This window comes from Rhinopithecus roxellana, chromosome 8, assembly GCF_007565055.1.
Source record: "Rhinopithecus roxellana isolate Shanxi Qingling chromosome 8, ASM756505v1, whole genome shotgun sequence".
In the NCBI taxonomy this organism is placed as follows: Eukaryota; Metazoa; Chordata; class Mammalia; order Primates; family Cercopithecidae; genus Rhinopithecus; species Rhinopithecus roxellana.
In genome coordinates this window covers 84,926,678-84,946,233 of record NC_044556.1, presented here as the reverse complement: position 1 = coordinate 84,946,233, position 19,556 = coordinate 84,926,678, and the positions used below count along the sequence as shown (strand labels likewise).

The following is a 19,556-nucleotide window of genomic DNA, read 5'->3' as shown; positions in this document are numbered from 1 at the left end:
TTTATGGGTCTTTACGTCTCTTATCTTGGCCACAATTCTTTAAAAATTCATTTTAGGCCAGGTGCGGTGGCTCATGTCTGTAATCCCAGCACTTTGGGAGACCAAGGCGGGCAGATCATGAGGTGAGGAGTTCGAGACCAGCCTGGCCAACATGGTGAAACCCCATCTCTACTAAAAATAGAAAAAATAGCCCAGTGTGGTGGCAGGTGCCTGTAATCCCAGCTACTTGGGAGGCTGAGGAAGGAGAATCGCTTGGATCCAGGAGGCAAAGTTTCAGCGAGCCAAGATAGCACCATTGCACTCCAGCCTGAGTGACAGAGTAAGGCTCCATCTCAAAAAAAAAAAAAAAAAAAAAAAAAAAAAAAAATATATATATATATATATATGTATATATGTTTTAGAACTATTCAGACATGGCCAGATTGGTTTATATTCCCATCTTCAAAAGATAACACCCTGGCTGTTGACTAAAAATCAATGACTGGATCATGTCAATCCCTGATATCATCTTCCTTTCCTTACAACCCACCCAGGCTCTCAGATGACAGACCCGGCTTCACCCTGCACATGTTATCATAGCTGGGCACTGGGGTCTCAGGATTCCTGTAACTGCCACTCTCAGAATGCTGGGAGATGCTCTTTATCACACTGGTTTGGGTTGGAAAGATAACAGACTTGGGGAAAACTCTCCCAGTCCCATTCTCTTTATTGTTTTCCAAGTTTTCCTTTTAAATATTTCTTCCTTTCTCCTTACATCAGGACAAGTATCATCCTTAATGTCCAAAACTGTGGCCTATGTTTAGATTACTGCCACTCTAGGAAAAATGCTCTCTTTAGAAATTTCGACTCTTTGAATTTTTGCTTTTCGTTACATCCACGTGGGTTACATTTGCATTTTAAAAGAAGACAAAAGGGAAAAGATAATGGTGTGCCCAACAGAATGAGTCCCTGATGCTGCCTATTAAGCACAGTGACAATCTGGTTAAGAGTCTCTGAGGAAATTCTTGTCTCCTGATAGTTTGTCAGTTGAGGTGGATGGGCCCTTCCCGGTCACTTGCACATAAGGCAAATCCTGCATGTTTTGCATCACTAAGCATCCGGACTACATGACTGTTTGTGGCTGCATAATTAACCACCGCCAAACTCCATGGCCTCACATGATAATAATGTATTATTTCCTATTGATTCTGTGGGTTTCTTGGCTCAGCTGCATAGTGCTGCTCTGCATGGTGCTAGCTGGGGCACTCATGTGGCTGTACTTAGCTGGCAGCTTGGTTGGGGCTGGAACATCCAAGATGGCCTCATTCATGTGACTATAGTTGATGCTGGCCATTAACTTAGATGTTTTAATTCCCCTCACATGGCCTTCCTTCCTCCAGTAGTCTAGACTGACTTCCTATGAGCACCAAGGATGGGTTCCAAGAGGATAAAAGTTGAATTGCTTGCATCCCATTTTATCAGCCAAACAAGTCACAAGGCCAGCACAGATTCAAAGGGAGGGGAAATCGATTCCACCCCTTGATGAAAGGAGCAACATGGTCAGAGGTGGGAGATGCATCTTTAAGGGTCTACTCTGATGACTATCCTCAAACACTTGAGATAACCCAGTGACTAGCTCAGTAAAACAGTTCACATCTACCTACTGCTCCAACTTTGCAGAACTTCAGAGAAAAGACACCAGGGCCAGGGTTACATCATGTTAGCCAGGATGGTCTCAATCTCCTCATCTCGCTATCTGCCTGCCTCGACCTCCCAAAGTGCTGGAATTATAGGCGTAAGTGGGCATGGTAGCGCATGCCTGTAGTCACAGCTACTAGGAAGGCTGAGGCAAGAGAATTGCCTGAATTCAGGAGATGGAGGTTGCAGTGAGCCAAGGTTGTACTACTGCACTCCAGTCTAGGAGACAGAGTGAGACTTGTGAAAAAAGAGGAAGAAGAAAGGCAGAAAGAAAGAAAGAAAGGCAGAAAGAAAGAAAGAAAGAAAGAAAGAAAGAAAGAAAGAAAGAAAGAAAGAAAGAAAGAAAGAAAGAAAGAAAGAAAGAGAGAGAGAGAGAGAGAGAGAGAGAGAGAAAGAAAGAGAGAAAGAGAGAAAGAGAGAGAGAGAGAAAGAAAGAAGAAAGAAAGAAAGAAAGAAAGAAAGAAAGAAAGAAAGAAGAAAGAAGAAAGAAAGAAAGAAAGAAAGAAAGAAAGAAAGAAGAAAGAGAAAGACTCCAGAGCTCAGATTCACAATTGTATTCTTTTATGAGAGTCCTGGCCTATGGATATCTCTGAATGAGACTGATGTTGCTCTAATTTTCATATCACAGAAAATGAAAAGGAAGCTGTCTGATATTGGGGCTAGGTCTACAGTTTACCATCCCCAAACTTTGTTCTGCCAAAGGAAAATGTGGCAACAAGCCTTGGTACCCAACATTGGAAAGCTCAGGGAATACTGACATTTGACAGATTTCCTCAATTACTCCCCAGATGTTCACAGTATGGTAAGTCCTAGCCTCTAGCTCACTTTTGGCTTCTGCAGACAGACACAGGGAGCTTCCTAGCATTTTCCTGAAGCTTCAGGATAAATCAAAGTTTAGAAATCCTGGTTAAAGGTATTGAGAACACCTTGGTTACAGGTATTGAGGCTTCCCTCTTCAAAAGCCTTACTAGCTCAAATGCTACTCATTTACTTAAGAGCATTGTGGATTTTAAAATGACAATATGAGTAAAAGAATGAATTCTAATATTACTGCCCCCAAGCCCATCCTTTTTGTATATCAGATGGTTCACCAAATATCACAAAAAGGCAGATATGTGACTAAGTGTTCAGAAATCAACAACAGCCATGATCCACTACGATGTCACATGCACGGTAAATACAGCAAGAAAATCTATCCCAGATATTGAAAAGGAGAATGCAGGTAGATACCAGGAAGACTGTTCCAGCTGTTAAGCTTTGGGACAGATGACCAAGGGCTATTTGACTCATTCATCAGAGCTTGAAGGATACATTAAGTAATAGCTACACAAGCTGTCTTGGTTGATGCCCTGGCAGAAGTTGGGGAAAAGTCTTTTATGACCTTCTCAAATCATTTTTTGCTCTCTGGGACTGTTTCTGCTCATAATTGTCATATGTTTTCTTCCCACGACATTCATTAGTCTGTAAGATACAAAGATGTTCATATTTATTTGCATTTAAATTGCTTTCCCCTTTGAATCTAGATAACACCTGAGGCTTTATTAGTGTGCTCATTAGGAGTGGTTACCACGCAGAGATGAGGCTGGAATGAGAGGCAGGTTGCTCTGTGCACACGCAAAGCCTGCCCAAACTGTAGCCTGGAAGAGAGGACAGAATGGGTTCTGGGTCGCTTTCTTCCCTGGAGTTTTCTCTGAGATAAGCCTGCTTGTCAAGCAATACTTCTGTGCCTGACCATAAAGGCAGCCCTGATGCTGAATGAGAATACTGAAAAAACAAGAACATTCTGAATACTCAGTTCACTGGATTATCAAAGCTTCCTTGCAAATGAGAGCTTGGCTTCTACTTTTTCTGGCCAATTTAATCAAAATAGCCCCACTTATTTCTGCTTAATGATTTGGCTTGCAAGATGGCAGTTGTGAAGTTTGAATGGGCTTTTCAGTTCACCCATTTTTGTCAGGATTCAGGGCTGGCAAAGCCTACAAGTTGGTTGATTTGGGCAATCCATGTATATCTGGCTTGTAGAATAACTAGTCATTACTGCATGCTGGAGGACACTGGGACTTGTGAGGGTGCTATGGGTGGATTCTGGGTCTGGGCTTCTGCATGGTTGATGATGCCGCTACACTTCTGAGCCTGGTTTGTGATCATTGCAACCCTACCACATCCACAAGGAAGCCTCTATTCAGCTTAGGTCACCGCAGTCCAAGGGAAAACAAGCCTGGCTTTGCCACAGTTGCTACCATAATAAAGGTCAAGCTCCTTGCTTCCCAGGCCTTTCTACGTGGCCCAGATGGGACTATACAGGCAGTTCTTGGTTTTAAGTGTTGAACAAAACCACATCCCTCTCAGACTCCTTCCTCTGTCTCTCCCCGTTTAAACCTGGGTGACCAAGTTCTCAAATTAAATTCCCTCTGTTTTAAATATTTAGAGTCAATTATCTTCTCCTGGTTGGACCCTGGCTCCTCCAGGTAACCTGGAAAGCTACCTACCTAGACTTGATCCCTGCCCCATGCTGTTCATCACTCTCCCTTTTGAGTAGCTTTGCACAGAATATGCAGGTGAAGTTGGATAGCAGCTCTAATTCAGTCCAGGGATCAATGGCCAATTCAGCTGTGTGAACTTATAAAGTTTTTGCATCTATCTCTCCTGAGTCCACTTTTCATCCCAGATTGGATAATTCATTCATCATTCACTCATTCATTCTGCACATTTTAGAGAATCCCTCTGTCTGCAGAAATCATTTCCGGAGACCCAATTACAGAGAAGCAGGATGTGGGCTATGAAAAGCACAGAAGCCTCTTTGGAGTCTAATGTCAAAATTTCCCACCCCAGCTGTGTAGAGAGATGTGAAGTCTGCAGGACCTGGGGGTGGGGAGAACAGAACTAGAGCTCTCCTCTCCTCACCAGAGCTCGCAGGCAACTGACTACAGGGGTCAATTGCTCTGCTTATGGGCCTGGTAGATTGTTAGAAAAAAAATGTACTCTAGCATAGGGCTGGGAAAAAATAGCACTCCACATTCTGTCTGTTGCAAAATGATTCCACTCTGTTATCAATGCAGGCAAAGCCCTCTTAAATCCATCAGTGTGACCTCCCCACGCCTCTGCATAAAATAGGCAGAGGGAAACTAAATTGTGGTGAACAACCAAAATCCACATTTCTAAAAATGAAATGGAAAGGAAAAAAAAGAACACTTCCCCTACAGAAGTAGAATCTTCCTCATTTCACACCTAACAGTTGCTCCTATTCATCAAGCACTTATCATCAAGCCAGAACCACAGGCGTGGTTTCATTGTGTCCCTGATAGCACAAAAACCCTACACAGTAGGCTTTTGTTAATCCCCATTTTACAGATGAGGAGTTTAAGCCAGGGTACATTTCTGTACTTCACCAAGAACATGTAACTCCTAAGCAGCAGAGTTGGGAGCCACACGTAAGCCCACTGGTTTCTCAAGCTCGAGGTCTTCCCATGATTCCTCACCAGCCAGCAATTTTCATGTTAGCGTCCTAGGTTTCTGGGTCGCTTAACCATAATGGGTCTGGAAAGCAGTCTAGTTTCCTATCATGGTGCCAGAGACAAAAAAAAAAAGGAGGAAAGGAAAATCTGTGCTGAAAAAAAAAACAAAAACAAAAACAAAAGCAAAAAAACAAGCCACAAGCAAAAGGGCAAGGCCATTGTGTCCTCAATGGTTTGGTGGCCACCTGACTTTGCTCCCTTCCTTTTGCAGGGAAAATGACAAGTTCACTGTTTTCCAAAGAGGAGTGGCTTGTGTGGCCTCTCAGAGGTTTCCTGGAATGTAGCTCCACATTTCTGGTGAGCCTGTGCTGCTGGAAATCCTGAGTAATGGAGAGAACATAGGCACTGGAAAGGAGGAGCTGGGCTGAACATCCACTCTGCTGCTTACTAGCCAGGTGAATCTAGGTCAGTTACTGAAACTCTTGGAGCCTCAGTTTCCTTGCTTGTAAATGAGGCTATCAGTCATTCTTCCATCATCAATTTGTTGTGAAAACTAAATGAGATAATAATTGTACTTTACTTAGAACATTGCTTGTACCATTAGTGCTATCTAAGTATTAGCTGCCACTATTAACATTGATTATCATGCTCTCAGGTGGTTAGAGACCACAGATGCCCTCTCTTGTAGACAAGATACGTTTTTTTCAAAAACGCCAATGAATCTATGTTGTGGCCAAGGTATGTTTTACCCCTGGATGATGCTTCAGGACCTCAACAAATGCTGGCCCCCACCAGAGAAGGTGTCCCCAAAGCTTTTTTCCTGCAAAGTGGAATGGCCTTCAGGCCTAGCACGATATTGAGGACCACGTTGTCCTCAGGGCAGCTTCTAACTCTGAACTCAAAAATGATGTGTCATATATTCTTCTTGAGGTTTCATGGATATACTTGACACCTCACGTTTCTCATTCAAATTCAGCGGGAGAAAGGAAAACCAGTTCTGGAGAAGAGCCTAGAGGTGGGGTGGGTTGGTGAGTACTCATGGTTCTTCCACCACTTACCCCGACTTCCACCCTCCAGGACAGCCACTGCCACACACAGTTCTCCTAGGCTTGCCCATGTCCATCTTGAATGGTCATCTTACTTCCTTTCTGTGACTTGCCATCTTTTTGCAATAGCAGGCTATATGTAGACTATTCTCTGCTTCAGTTTACCTCTTGCCTTGCTGTTATTTAACTACAGATTTCAGTCAGCTCAAGAGAACATTTTTGCAGGAGGGAGAGAGAAGGAGCCCAAATGCGAAAATGTCTTGCTACAAAATCCATTTTTCTGTAACGTTTGGGGCTTGGAGCTTCCATTTCAGGTTGACATTTTAAAATGTATCTGCGAGAACACCAGTAAGGGAACTGATGATGACACTGCATTTCTGAAGCCCTTTCACAAGATGGCTGGGGAGATGATTTATCATATTTATTTATTCCAATTTGGCAGCTAATGGCAGGGCCTGTATCAAGGCTGCACGCACCGGTGCTTGGCACTGGTTTCAATGCCTCTGCCTTGCTTGCCTTTACCCCTGGCTTCTCTTCCTTTCCCAGAGGGTCCAGCTGCATCAGGTGACAATCCCTTTGCGACTGTGCAACCTGGAGGGACAGGGTAGTCTGCAGTTGGGCAGTGGCCAGATGACATCATGCAGTTTCACTTCAGTTTCCCCAAAGTGAACTGGGTCAAGTGTATTGAGGCAAAAAGGCCATAAGTGGCTCAATACCAGACTGCATCCCTGGAAGCAGAAAGCGTGACTCATGGGCAAGACAGAGACCCCATGGCAGGCTGGTCAACCAGTGTGCTGAGCCCTCATATACACCAAACCTAGAAAGGCTCTGCCTAAGTCCCAGTTTCCTCATCTGTAAGATGGACACAGGCCCTTTTGGAAAAGGCATTTGCCTTCTTACCTACAGAATGTATTTGCAAAGGGATTAACAATTAGAGCAAGCCGAGTCTATACGGTTGTCTGTGTCCTGGGAACTTTACCCTTCTAAGTATCCTCTTAGTACTAGTTTGGATTTGCCTAGTTACAGTGTTATTTCAGAACTCACAGAAAAGCCTGGCTTTTGTACTCACAGCAAGACAGAGTAATAGGAATGGAATAGAATTAGCAAGTACTAGCACAGTGATCACTAGCACATGATCGAGTGGGAGGTGATATGGTTTGGGGATCATCCTCCCTGAGTATAACGGGGTGTTCAACGGGTAGGTGGAGCACTGCCTTAAGGAAACTAGAGAAGCGGGTATATTGGTTATCTATTCTCTGGTTCTGTTATCTATTTAACAAGTAGCCCCTAAATTTAGTAACTTAAAATAATTATTCTCTCCTGATTTCTGTGAATTGGGAAATCAGGAGCAGCTTTGTTGGCGGTTATGGCCCAAGGTCTCACATGAGGTCACAATCAGACGTCGGCCAGATACAGTCTTATGAAGGCTTGCCTGGATGCCGAGATCTGCTTCCAAGGTGGCTCCTGACCCTTGGTGGACAGCTCTGGTTTCTCCCCAGGGAGCCTCCTACAAGGCTGCTGGGGCTGATGGCAAGGTGGCTGACTTCCCCAGAGAGATGGGTACAAGGGCACAAGACAAGCTGCGACATCCCTCATGACCTCACCTCAGAGGTTGTACATTGTCGTGTCAGCTGCATGCTACTGTGGTCACACAGGTCACCCCTGAGTGAATGTGAGAGCAAACTGCTCAAGGGCGTGACTGCAAGGTGAGGATAAGTGGGGACTACCTTGAAGCTGTCTACCACAGGGGGGAAGGTGCTATTTGGAAATGCAGGAGAACTCGATTTGAGGGTGGGATTGTTGGGAGGAAGGACAAGGGACAGCAGACAGATATCAAAACAGAAGCTTGGGGACCAAAGCCTAAGCCAAGGGCCAACTTACTTAAGTAAGTAAGTAATCATGGATTATGAATCCATGCACAGGAGACTCATGACCTTAAGGAAACCTGCAAGGGAGGTGACGTGACTCAGGCTGCAGTACTAGCTTGACCCCTGTCACTTCACTGTGGAGGAATTTGTAAGCCAGGCAGGATCCTAATGTGCATCTCTGGGCCTACTTTCTCCAGGCTGACTTATTGAAGCTGTGGCTTGATGCTGAGTTCACCGTCAGGGCTGAGGCTGCTCAGGAGCTTCCTTTTCCAAGCCCAGATAGGTCTTAAAGGTAGGTAGAGTGGCCGTCCATGCAGGGAGAGCCCAGAGGCTGGAGAGCTAGCTAGGCTCTGGTTAAGTCTGTTTTGTGGCTAGGTGGTTGGTTCTGCCTTGTGTCCTTAGGAAGTCCTGGGCTTCCCACAACCACCTTTGGTTTTCAACTGTGTGAACAGACACCACGCCCCAGACCAGAGAAGAAAACACTGTGAGTGTGCAAGCAAGCTCTTAACCAGCACCCCAAAGTGCCTTTGTTTGCCCTCTCCCCCTTGGTACATAGAACCAATCTCAAAAATTGCTCCCTTACACTTCTATCAAAATCTCAGATTTCCAAAGTCCTATCAAGAACATTGTCTCCATAAGCCTAAGGCTAGAGATGAGTTTTCATAATAACTTCACTAGACAAAAGAGAAAACTGAGGCTACAAGAGGCAAGACCCACCCAGAACCATTTGGCTAAGCCCAGCACTCTGCCCATGGTCCATGCACCCCTTGACCCTGACATCAGCAAAGCAGTCCCCATCACCAAAGTGTGGTCTGCCACGTGACCCTGGGAAGACGAACCAATCTGAGATTGCAAACAACAGGAAAGGACCTCAATTCTTGTGAGGCAGCTATAAGGACTTTCAGCCCTAGACCTGTACATTTTTTGTGATTTTTAAAAAATGTGACTCACCATGCTATACACATCCTTAGCACACATCCCACACACAAGTTCACTCTGCTCCTGGCATTGAACACCCAGGGTCTCTTTAGGGAACTACTCTTTTTGTCCCCTGAATGGGCCACTCTTTACCATCAAAATGAATTGCTTATCATCTGTACTTGGCTTTTTAGCAGTCACAAATACAGGGTGGGGAATTTGTTGGATACCAGGTGTCCTATTAGCCAAAGTCCTTTCCAGCCCATGCTGCTGAATGAGCCAGGTCATGACCCCAACCAGGCACTCTGGTTAGAGCTCAGTGTAGACAAACATGCACACACTGCTGAGCACAGAAGGTTTGGGAGTGTAGACAGAGGAAGTGAGTCCTGTCAGCTGGGGCGGCTCCTGCACTGAGCAGTGAGGGCCGAGAGTGAGAACTCTGATGCTTCCTCTCTATGCAAGGTCTGTGAGCTTTATGACTTCCTTCTGGCTTGGTTGTAAGAGAAAATCACCTCAAAAGGGCCTGGGTAAGAGCTACTAGCCTTCTTGGAATGTCTACAATGTGCCAGACGTGAAAGCAGATGCTCTTTTGAAATACTTCTGTTGAATGATCTTTCTTAGCATTGTGGTACAGATGAGGAGGCAAAGTCATTTGTCTAAGACCCCACTGTTTCAGCTGCTGGAACTTGGGTTTGGATGGAAGCTTTGGCGACTCCTCAGTTTGCATTTTCTCCTCACTGCAGTATCACTTTGGGAAGGAGGTCTGAAGTCTTCAAATGAAAATGGAGTTTTCTCCTTATGTAAGTACAGCAATCAAATGTTCTGGAAAGAATACTTTGCCCAGCCAAATTGCTCTAGATGTTCAGGGCAGGAGAGGGATGGATGTTCTGGTGGTGATGACCACATAACAAGAAGAGACAATGTTTGCTTAAGGTACCAGACTCTCAGGGTGGTCTAGCATTTCTCAGAGAGTGGTCGGAGAGTTGGCCTCTTGTGGTGTAGGTAAATTTTTAAGTATTTATGAAAATGCTTATATGTCTGGTTTCAGCCTGACTTAGTAATTTGCTTGTATAACTTCTATGCCTACTCTTGGTGGTCCAAAGGGCCCAGATTAAGAATTTTATGAACATCCTGCTGTGTTTAGTGTGTTATACCTTGGAGTATCTATTTCGCTAACCCAGATGGTGCCATTACCACATACATATCCTGCAAGGGGAGGGAGTTGTATTAACAAGTGTAACCAGCAAAACCACAGCATTTCACTTTAGCAAAAGGGGCTGAAACAGGAAGCAGGTAAATTCCCTCCTCCCACACACCTACCATTCTCTCCTCCCTTCTACGAACTTAGAGTCTCTGGGTTTGTGGTCTCTAAACTCCTCTTTACCTCTAGGGGCCAAATCGGGCATTGGGGGGAATTCACAAGCTTCATATTTAGCTCAAAATCACCCGGGCTATATGTGGGCTCATCACTTCCTTAAAGGTGGAAGAAGTTATAATTTCTTGTTTTCTCTCCTCTCTCTCTTCCCATCTTTTCTCTTCTTTTCCTCTGTCATTTTTCCCTTCTCCTTCAGAGCATTATAGTTTTCCTTGGACTGCTTTTTCCGACAGGGCTTCCACTGGCCTATTCCAGAGTACAATTACTAGTACTGTGTTACATTTCCAATAGTCAATAAGAAAGCAGAAGTGGCCACATTGGCTTCCCCTAAAAGCAGCATCAAATTTTAAGTACTTTCTTATATTACTCCCCCTTCATTCCACCACCCTCTATGAGCACACAACTCACTGCTGGGCATATCGTAAACGCTAAAAAATAGTGAATGAATCAATGAATTAAGTAATTCTTTTATTCTAATTTTTTCTGTAGCAAGCCATTGTGAATAAGATGGCTCTTTTTTTTTTTTTTTTTTTTTTTGAGATGGAGTCTGGCTCTGTCGCCCAGGCTGGAGTGCAGTGGCAGGATCTCTGCTCACTGCAAGCTCTGCCTCCCGGGTTCATGCCATTCTCCTGCCTCAGTCTCCCGAGTAGCTGGGACTACAGGCGCCCGCCACCTCGCCCAGCTAGTTTTTTGTATTTTTTTTAGTAGAGACGGGGTTTCACCATGTTAGCCAGGATGGTCTCGATCTCCTGACCTCGTGATCCGCCCGTCCGCCCGTCTCAGCCTCCCAAAGTGCTGGGATTACAGGCTTGAGCCACTGCGCCCGGCCATGAATAAGATGATTATTTTATCCCCAAAGAGATTGCCTATTGACTGAAAGCCTAATCATAGCTTCTGAGAGTCACAATGAGATCACATCTCTACTGTACTGAAAATCTTTTCAGGCACCGGAGAGAAAGGTCTGGCCGTGATTCTCCTTCCCCGGTTCTGAGTGAAAAGGTCATTAACACTAGCTACTGGCAATTTCAAGAATTGCCAAAATGACAGTGATGTGATAAGAACAACTATCCTGTTGGGTCTTCGTGTAGTATTTTTCCTTTAAAAGCAGCTTTATGCTAATTATCCCATTTGAAACACACAAAAAGAAAGTGTGAGGTCAATGTGGCTAAGATTTATTTTGCAGACATGGATCTGAGATATCCCGTGATTTGCTGGTGGTTGCACAGGTAGTGGAAGAGCTGGGGCAGAAGGGTTTCTTCCTGAGCAGGTTGCTGTTCTTCCCAGGAGTCCTGCCTACCTGCCTTTCTCTTGCTGACAACCATATCACCCACTTTGTTTAAGGGTCAAAATTGTTTCAGGTCATTCTCACTGCTACACTCCCATTAGTGCCATGACAATTTACAGATACCTTGGCAACATCGGGAAGTTACCCTATATGATGTAAAATGGGGAGGAACCCTCAGTCCTGGGAATTGTCCACCTCTTTCATGGAAGACTCGTGAATAATCCATTCCCTGTTTAGCCTATAATCAAGAAATAACCATAAAAATGGGCAACCAGCAGCCCTAGGGGCTGCCCTGCCTATGGAGTAGCCATTGTTTATTGCTTTGCTTTCTTGATAAACTTGCTTTCACTTAAAAAAAAAAAAAAAATCCTGTCTCTAGTAAAAATTTATGTTCACACCTAAAATCTGTAAACCAGTGTGCATAGCATCTTTATTCATGATACTTAAAAACTGGAAACAATCCAAATATCCATCAATAGATGAGTGGATAAGCAAAATGTATAATCTGTGCAATGGAATATTATTGGGCTGTCAAAAGGTGTGAAGAGCTGACACATGCTGCAGCATGGCTAAACCCTGAAAACATTATGTTAAGTGAAAGAAACCAGCCACAAAAGCCCACATTATGTATTATTCCATTCAGACGAAAAACCAGATTAGGCAAATGTATATAGGTGCAAAGTAGATTACTGGTTGCCCAGGGCTGGGGGGTGGATGAGGGTATTGGAAACTGGCGACTAATGGGTACGGATTTCTTTTAGGGATGATAACAATGTTTTAAAATTGATTGTAGTGATGGTGGCACAACTCTGTGAATATACAAATCTCACTGGATTGTATAATTTAAAAGAGTGAATCATATCATATGTAAACTATATCTAAATAAAGCTTTTTTTTTTTTTTTTTTTTTTTTTTTTTTTTTTTTTTAAAGGCTGACTCTGGGCTGTTGCTTGCATAATCTTCTTTGGCCATGGCTTTCCCCAGGGCTCCAAAGCTGGGCAGTGCCCAATACTGTCTCCTCTAACTTTGTTTTACAGGGAGACATTTCTCCAACTCTGTCTGCTCAAATGTGTGGGGTGAAATCAAGTGCCTCCATATTCCCAAATACAAAGCACTAGAGGTTAAGTTCTGTGCTTCTCAAATGTCAGTGTACATTCTGATCCCCTGGAGATCTTGCTAAAATGCAGATTCTGATCCTTTGGGTCTGGGACACAGACTGAGATTCTGTATTCTAAGAAGCTCCCAAGCAATGTCAGTGTTGCTACTGTCTTCTTTTTGCGAAGCCAAGGTGTCGACCACAGACCCAGAAGATGCAGCCCTTGACTCCTCAATGCCACCTATACAATTCAATCAAATATCAGGATTTTCAAAACATAGTCAATCAAATATCTTTTTCCCACTCTCTATCCAATTATTAGGTACATTTATAATGGAAGATTGTTAAACACGGTTACCAGCTTGGTGAAATCCTTTGGTATACAGTAATCTTTATGGAAAGCACCTAACAACTTGGTGGAGTATTTTTTCTTTGAACTAACTGAATTGGCCATTTGGTTTACATCATAGGGAAAACCCTTAGCTGTGCTAAGTCTGAGCTTCCTTAATCATAACTGTATATTTTAAAAGCACAAGATTAATTTCTGTGTTCCAAACACTAAACATGTTGTCATTTTGAGGAGTAGGCAGGAGGTTCACAGGACCTCCTTAAAAGGAGATAAAAGCCAAGAGATGGTGAAACTTTTATTTTGTTTTGTTTTATTTTATTGTAGAGATGGGGGGGGGTCTCACTATGTTGCCCAGGCTGGTCTTGAACTCCTGACCTCAAGCAATCTTCCCACCTTGGCCTCCCAAAGTTCTGGGATTATAGGTGTGAGCCACCATGCCCAGGCTGGATGGTGAGCTTAACTTAGTTGCATAGCATCCGTGGATTGTGGTAAGATTTATGTATACAACTTAATTTTTGTTTAATAAGCATGTGGTGTGTGTCTGTAACATAAACTACATGATGCCTATATCTCAGGAAGAGATATATAAAGATGAATAAGATACTGTCTGTGCCCAAAGAGAGGTCTTTATTTCTAGTCAGGGAGAGAAATGAGCTCACCAAGAAAAGCAAGAAATAAAAGGGAGAAGGAGAGAACTTTTGGCTTGTTCTTGCTGTTTGATTGGCTTAAATTTTATCTCCACAGATTTTGCTGATGTTGTAGCAAAGCTAAAGAATCCTGGACACTCTCCTTTGTTCAAATAAAACTTCTATTTACACAGGATTTGCTAAAGGAGTACAAGGAAATGGCAGAGATAGTGTTAAGCTCACACAGCAGTTCGGGAAAGCGCCCCTTCATTGTTCTCAGGCTTGTACCTGCAGTAACAGGGCCTACAGGCTTTGAACACAAAACAACTGAGTTTGGAACCTCAGAAGAATTCTGGATATGGTACAAAAAAATTCAGGTTCAGATTCAAATTCCTGCTATGCCCAAGTTTAGATAGACCATGATAGGTGCTTTTTAAACATGCTGGGGCTTATTTTTTCAACTGTGATATAAAGATGATTATACTAATTTCTTCAAAGGGATGACATGAGCAGGAAATGAGCTAATGTATGGAGAAAGTTTCATGAACTGCCCAGCACTCTACAGACGTAAGAGGTAATGACTATTTTTCCTAGCCCATGTGCTTCAGGCCTCGGCTGTCCTTCTCCTGCCCTCAGGTCTGGCAAACCCCATCTGTCGACTAGCCATGGCTCCAGTGCTGTTTCAGGGCCTGCTTGATGAACCAAGTAGATTTGGGGTCTTCCTAAAGAGAATGCATTGTGATTGTGATCAGAAGGAAACTTCAGTCCAAGTCCTCAGTGATTCTCTGGGACTCAGTGTCTTCAGCTGTAAAATAAAGTCACTGACTACATTTTGAAATTCCATTATAGAAATGCCTGCCCTATAAGCAGGCATGATTTATATTGGCGCACTGTATCTGTCTCCCATATGAAGAAAAAAGCTTATAGTTCAGTCTTTTTCTTCCCTGGGTTTTTGAGTCTAAGCCCTTATTTTCCACAAGCTGGGAAACTAGAAGAAGGGAAACACCACAATAAATCTGCTGAATTAGCCACCATCCCTTTTTTGTCATTCCCACTGGGCTTGGGAGCCTGAACCACCTACAGGCCTCCCAACCCTTCCTAGGGAGAGCAGGAGCCACTTATCAGCTCCAGCTTTGGAGCTTCACAAGCTAATCAACTGCAGATTTCCTAATTCCTGTTATATCCATCTAAGTGATAAGCCAAACGTGGAACAAACTCTTAAAGGAAGAATATTACTTTTAAATATGATTGATAAAATAATAGCTGAGCCAGCAGGATCTTTACTGATAAAGGCTAGTGAAGATTTCTATCAGAACTACTGTTGAAGAGGTTTTTTTTTTTAAACTCAACCATAATTGATTCCATCCCAAACTTGCAACACAAATTCTTACCTCCAGAAGGTAAGATAACACGCATTATACAATATGCATGCATATGTGTGTGTGTGCATATATATATACACACACATACATACATACATATACTAGGTAAGTTCTTTCCAAGGCTCACTTGATGGATGCAGGGCACAAATCCAAACTCTGGAGAATGAGATATTAATAATTACTTCTGTAGTGTTTGATATTTGCAAAGTGACTTGCAGTTATTTGTTACATAATTATTTTACATTGAACAGTTTTCTCTCTGGATAAGTAAAAGCAGGGAATGAAGAATGGGCTGGTATAAAGGTCTAGAAAGATGTCTTTGCCATCTTTTATGGTAGATGCCCTGGGGGAACCCAGATCCTCCCTCCGAGGAAGCAGACCACTGTGTCCAGCCACTTCTCCCTTTGTGTGTCTGGACAAATATCCACGGAAGGATAGAACAGGCAAAGGCTAAGTTTTCATTGTGTAGTTGTGACCAAAGTCCTCTTTCTTGACATAAAGCTGTAACTACTCCCCCAATCCCTTATTTTCTATGAGGATGTCTTTAGTTTTATTGGGAGAAGGCAGATAACAAAGGTTCAGCAGTGAGAGGGCCTAGGTTCTGGTCCCACTCCCTTTCTAAGTAGCTATGTGACTTTTGTCAAGTAAATTCACTATTTGTGGTCTCTGCATTCTTTATTTGTCATACTGGAATGACAGCATCTCATCCACTGGGTATAAAAAGATTTGTTTATTGTGAGAGTTAAATAATGAGCACAACAGCTCTTTGAAGATTGAAAGTTCCATAAGGTTAGAATGGTGTTATTATTACTGCTATTCACATGAACAGCTTCTACCCATCCCATCCAATCTGAAAATTGATATACCGTGGTCAGCAGCCCCACTCTAGATTTAACCATGCACTTTGCCTTGCTTCTAATTTATTTATGGTTACAACTCTGTTTTCTTTATACTGAGAGGCCTGATAGCATAGTGATTAAGATGACTAATTCTGGTTTCAGATGGACAGGATTTAAATCCTGGCTTCATCAAGACGTCTATCTCTGGCCATGATGAAGCAACTATTACTGGACTAGCCTTCCTGCCATAAACAAATGTAAAACTGCTACAACATACATGAGGCACTTTTTTAGTTATTGAACAATAGATTGCACCTGACTATGATCCTTGAGAGAAGGAAAACACACAAGATGAAACTCACATTTGCTCCAGCTCTCTTCTCATAGAAAATGTATCCACATTATAGCAGAGAGAATTGGTTGGAGCAAAAGCAGAGCACAGGGGTGTCCCTTAGCCAAGGATTAGCATCGAGGCTGTTAAAGGGGCTGGAATCTGTGGGGTAGAACACAGGAAAGAAGGGAGATGTGAAGAGAGGGCCACAAATCTATTTAGGGGTTCGCCAAGAGTTCTTGAATGGGACATGGTCTGTGTGTGCAGAGAGAGACAAAAGGAGTCTTATTAAGTAGCAGCTGCTATGGGGTTACAAGTAGAACAGAGATACTTGAGGTCTAGCAGTGCTGGGGATGTTGGAGAACCAGTGTAGGGTCTTGTTAGTGCTCCCAAATCCTGAGATCTGAGGAAAGTCATATACTAGAGGTAAGGGGCATGCCCTAGAGTAAGATCTGTTCTATAATCACCTTATCAAACCCTCATACCAAGCTTTGACAAGATCTGTATGGAAAACAGAGTTAGGAATTTGAAATTCACCAAAATAAAAAGGCTTGGGCAACATCTTGGGCTTTTTGCAAATCTTCCCTGACTAAACCTAACATAAAGTCTAAACAAGTTCAAAGTGATTGGCCAGTAATTGAACTGTCTACTAGAATATAGCCCAATGCACTTAAGAGACTGATAACAAAGTCCAGTGTCTCTACAATGTATAATTTACAGTGTACGGTATACAATAGAAAATACTAATAGCACACACACAAACACACACATGAAAATATAATTAATGGTCAAGAAAAAAAAAAGTCAATAGAATTTGACCTCAAGGTGGCCCAGATGTTGAATTGCACTGATGAATACTTTAAGGCATCTACCTAAAATATATCCAAGAATTAAAGAAAACAAGACCTTAATGAACGTATTTTAATGGTCAACATATTTTAACATAGAAAATATTAGCAGAGGAAACAAAACTGTAAAATAGAACCAAATGGCCATTTTAGAACTAAAAGGTAAAATAATTAAAGTGAAAAATTTACCAAGAGGTCTTAACAGAAAATTTGAGATAGAAGAATAAAAGGACTTAATGAGATTTAAAGGGGCTTAAAGAAATATAGATATAAATCATCCAATTAAGAGAACAAAGGGGGAAAAGGTGAAAGAAAAATAAATAGGGAGTCTCAGAAACCCGTAGAGTAATTACATGCATTTAATTGGATTTTCAGGAGAGGAGCATGAGAATGGAGAAGAAAAAAAAAAAAAGTGTTGAGAAAGCATGGTGGGCCAGGTATCATGGCTCATGCCTGTAGTCCAAACACTGAGAGGCTGAAGTGGGAGAATGGCTTGAGTCCAGGAGTTCAAGACCAGCCTGGGCAACATGGTGAAACCCTATCTCCATAAAAAATACATAAATTAGCTGAGCATGGTGGCACACACCTGTAATCCCAACCACTCAGAGGGCTGAGGCATGAGAATCACTTGAGCCCAGGAGACAGAGGTTGCAGTGAGCTGAGATTACACCATTGCCCTCCAACCTGAGTGTCAGAATGAGACTGTCTCAAAAAACCAAAATCAAACCAAAACAAAACAAACAAACAAAAAAAACACACACAAAGAAATAGTGGCTGAAATTTCTCCAAATTTGAAGGAAAACATCACTTACAAATCTAAGAATTTTGGGAAATCTTAAGCAAAATTAATAGAATGAAAACCACACCAGCCACATCATGGTCAAACTGTTGCAAGCCAGAACTAAACAGAAAAGTCTTTAAAAAGAAGAGGGGAATAACATAAAATAAAATAAATAGCTATCAAGCCATAAAACACATGGAGGAATCTTAAATGCATATTGCTTTGAGAAAGTAACCATTGTGAAAAGCGTACAAGTTATATGACTGAAACTATATGACATTCTGGAAAAGACAAAGCTACAGAGACAGTAAAAAGATCAGTGGTTGCCAGGGGTTGGAGGGGAGAAGGAGATAAATAAATAGGCAAAACACAGGGGTTTTAAGGGCAGTAAAACGATTCTCTATGATACTATAATGGTGGATAAATGACATGATAGTGTATTTATAGAACTGAACAACACAAAGAATGAAACCTAATGTACATTGTGGACTTAGCTGGTAATAATGTATCAATATTGATTCATCAATTCTAATAAATGTATCACACCAATGCAAGATGTTTAGGGAAACTTAGTGGGGGTGAGGTGGGGAATATGGAAGCTCTCTGTGCTATCTATTCAATTTTCTGTAAATCTAAAACTATTCTAAAGAATACTCTATCAATTATTTATCTACCGTTTTTTAAAAGGATATATACAGGAGGAAATGACAAGAAATTTTGACTACTTGACTACTTCTCACTGAAAACAATGGAGGCCAGAAGACACTGAAGTAATGCCTTTAAAGCGATAAAAGGGACAAAAAACCCCGCCAACCAGCTTTCTACATCCCAAGGAAAAATGTCCTTCAACAATGAAGATAAAATAAATACCTTTTCAGTGAACAAAAGCTGAGAGATGTAACTAAGAAGACAATATAAGCATTAAAATACAATACTAGTATTATTCAATTAACTCAAAATAGGTTTTAAAAAAGAGCAACAGAGGAACAAAAACATGAGGGACAAATGTAAAACAGACAGCAAGAGGGTAGGTAAAATTCAATTACATCAATAATTTCATTATATGTAAATGAACTGAACACTACAATGAAAAGGAAGTAATTGTCGGACTGAACAAATAAAGCAATACCCAATTATGCTGTCTAAAAGGGGCACAATATTAATAGAAAGTAAAAGATGGAAAGAAGTATACAGCATGAACAATATGCATTTTTAAAATTGTGTATTTATATTAATCAGACAAAGTAGACTTAAGTATTAGCAACAAAGAGAAATATTGCATAATAATAAAAGGGAAAATCATTAGGAAGATAAAACAATCTAAAAGTGAATGTAATTAATAACAGAGCTTAAAGATATGTGAAACAGAAACTGAAAGAACTGAAGGAAATAGACAAATCCATCATAGAGGAGATTTTAACACCCCATGTCTGTCAGGAATCTCCAAAGAAACAGAATATATATTTTATATATAATCAACAGATTACATATTAAGTATGTTATATATACATATATTTATAGATAAGTACATATCATATATGTAATCTCTAGGAGATATATATATATATATATATATATATTAAAAAATCATAATAGATCCAGATATACACATAGAGGGAGAATTATTTCAAAAAATTGGCTCATGCTATTGTGGGACTGTCAAGTCTGAAATCTGTAGGG

General features: G+C 41.8%; 1 long non-coding RNA gene across 1 annotated transcript; it reads left to right on the top strand.

Moving 5' to 3' along the window:
• The first annotated feature begins 9,394 nt into the window (after positions 1–9,394).
• LOC115899202 lies at positions 9,395–19,298 on the top strand. The gene is made up of 3 exons (XR_004058897.1): positions 9,395–9,491; positions 9,708–9,764; positions 18,564–19,298. It is a non-coding gene; the product is annotated as an uncharacterized LOC115899202 (long non-coding RNA).
• The last annotated feature ends 258 nt before the right edge of the window (positions 19,299–19,556 follow it).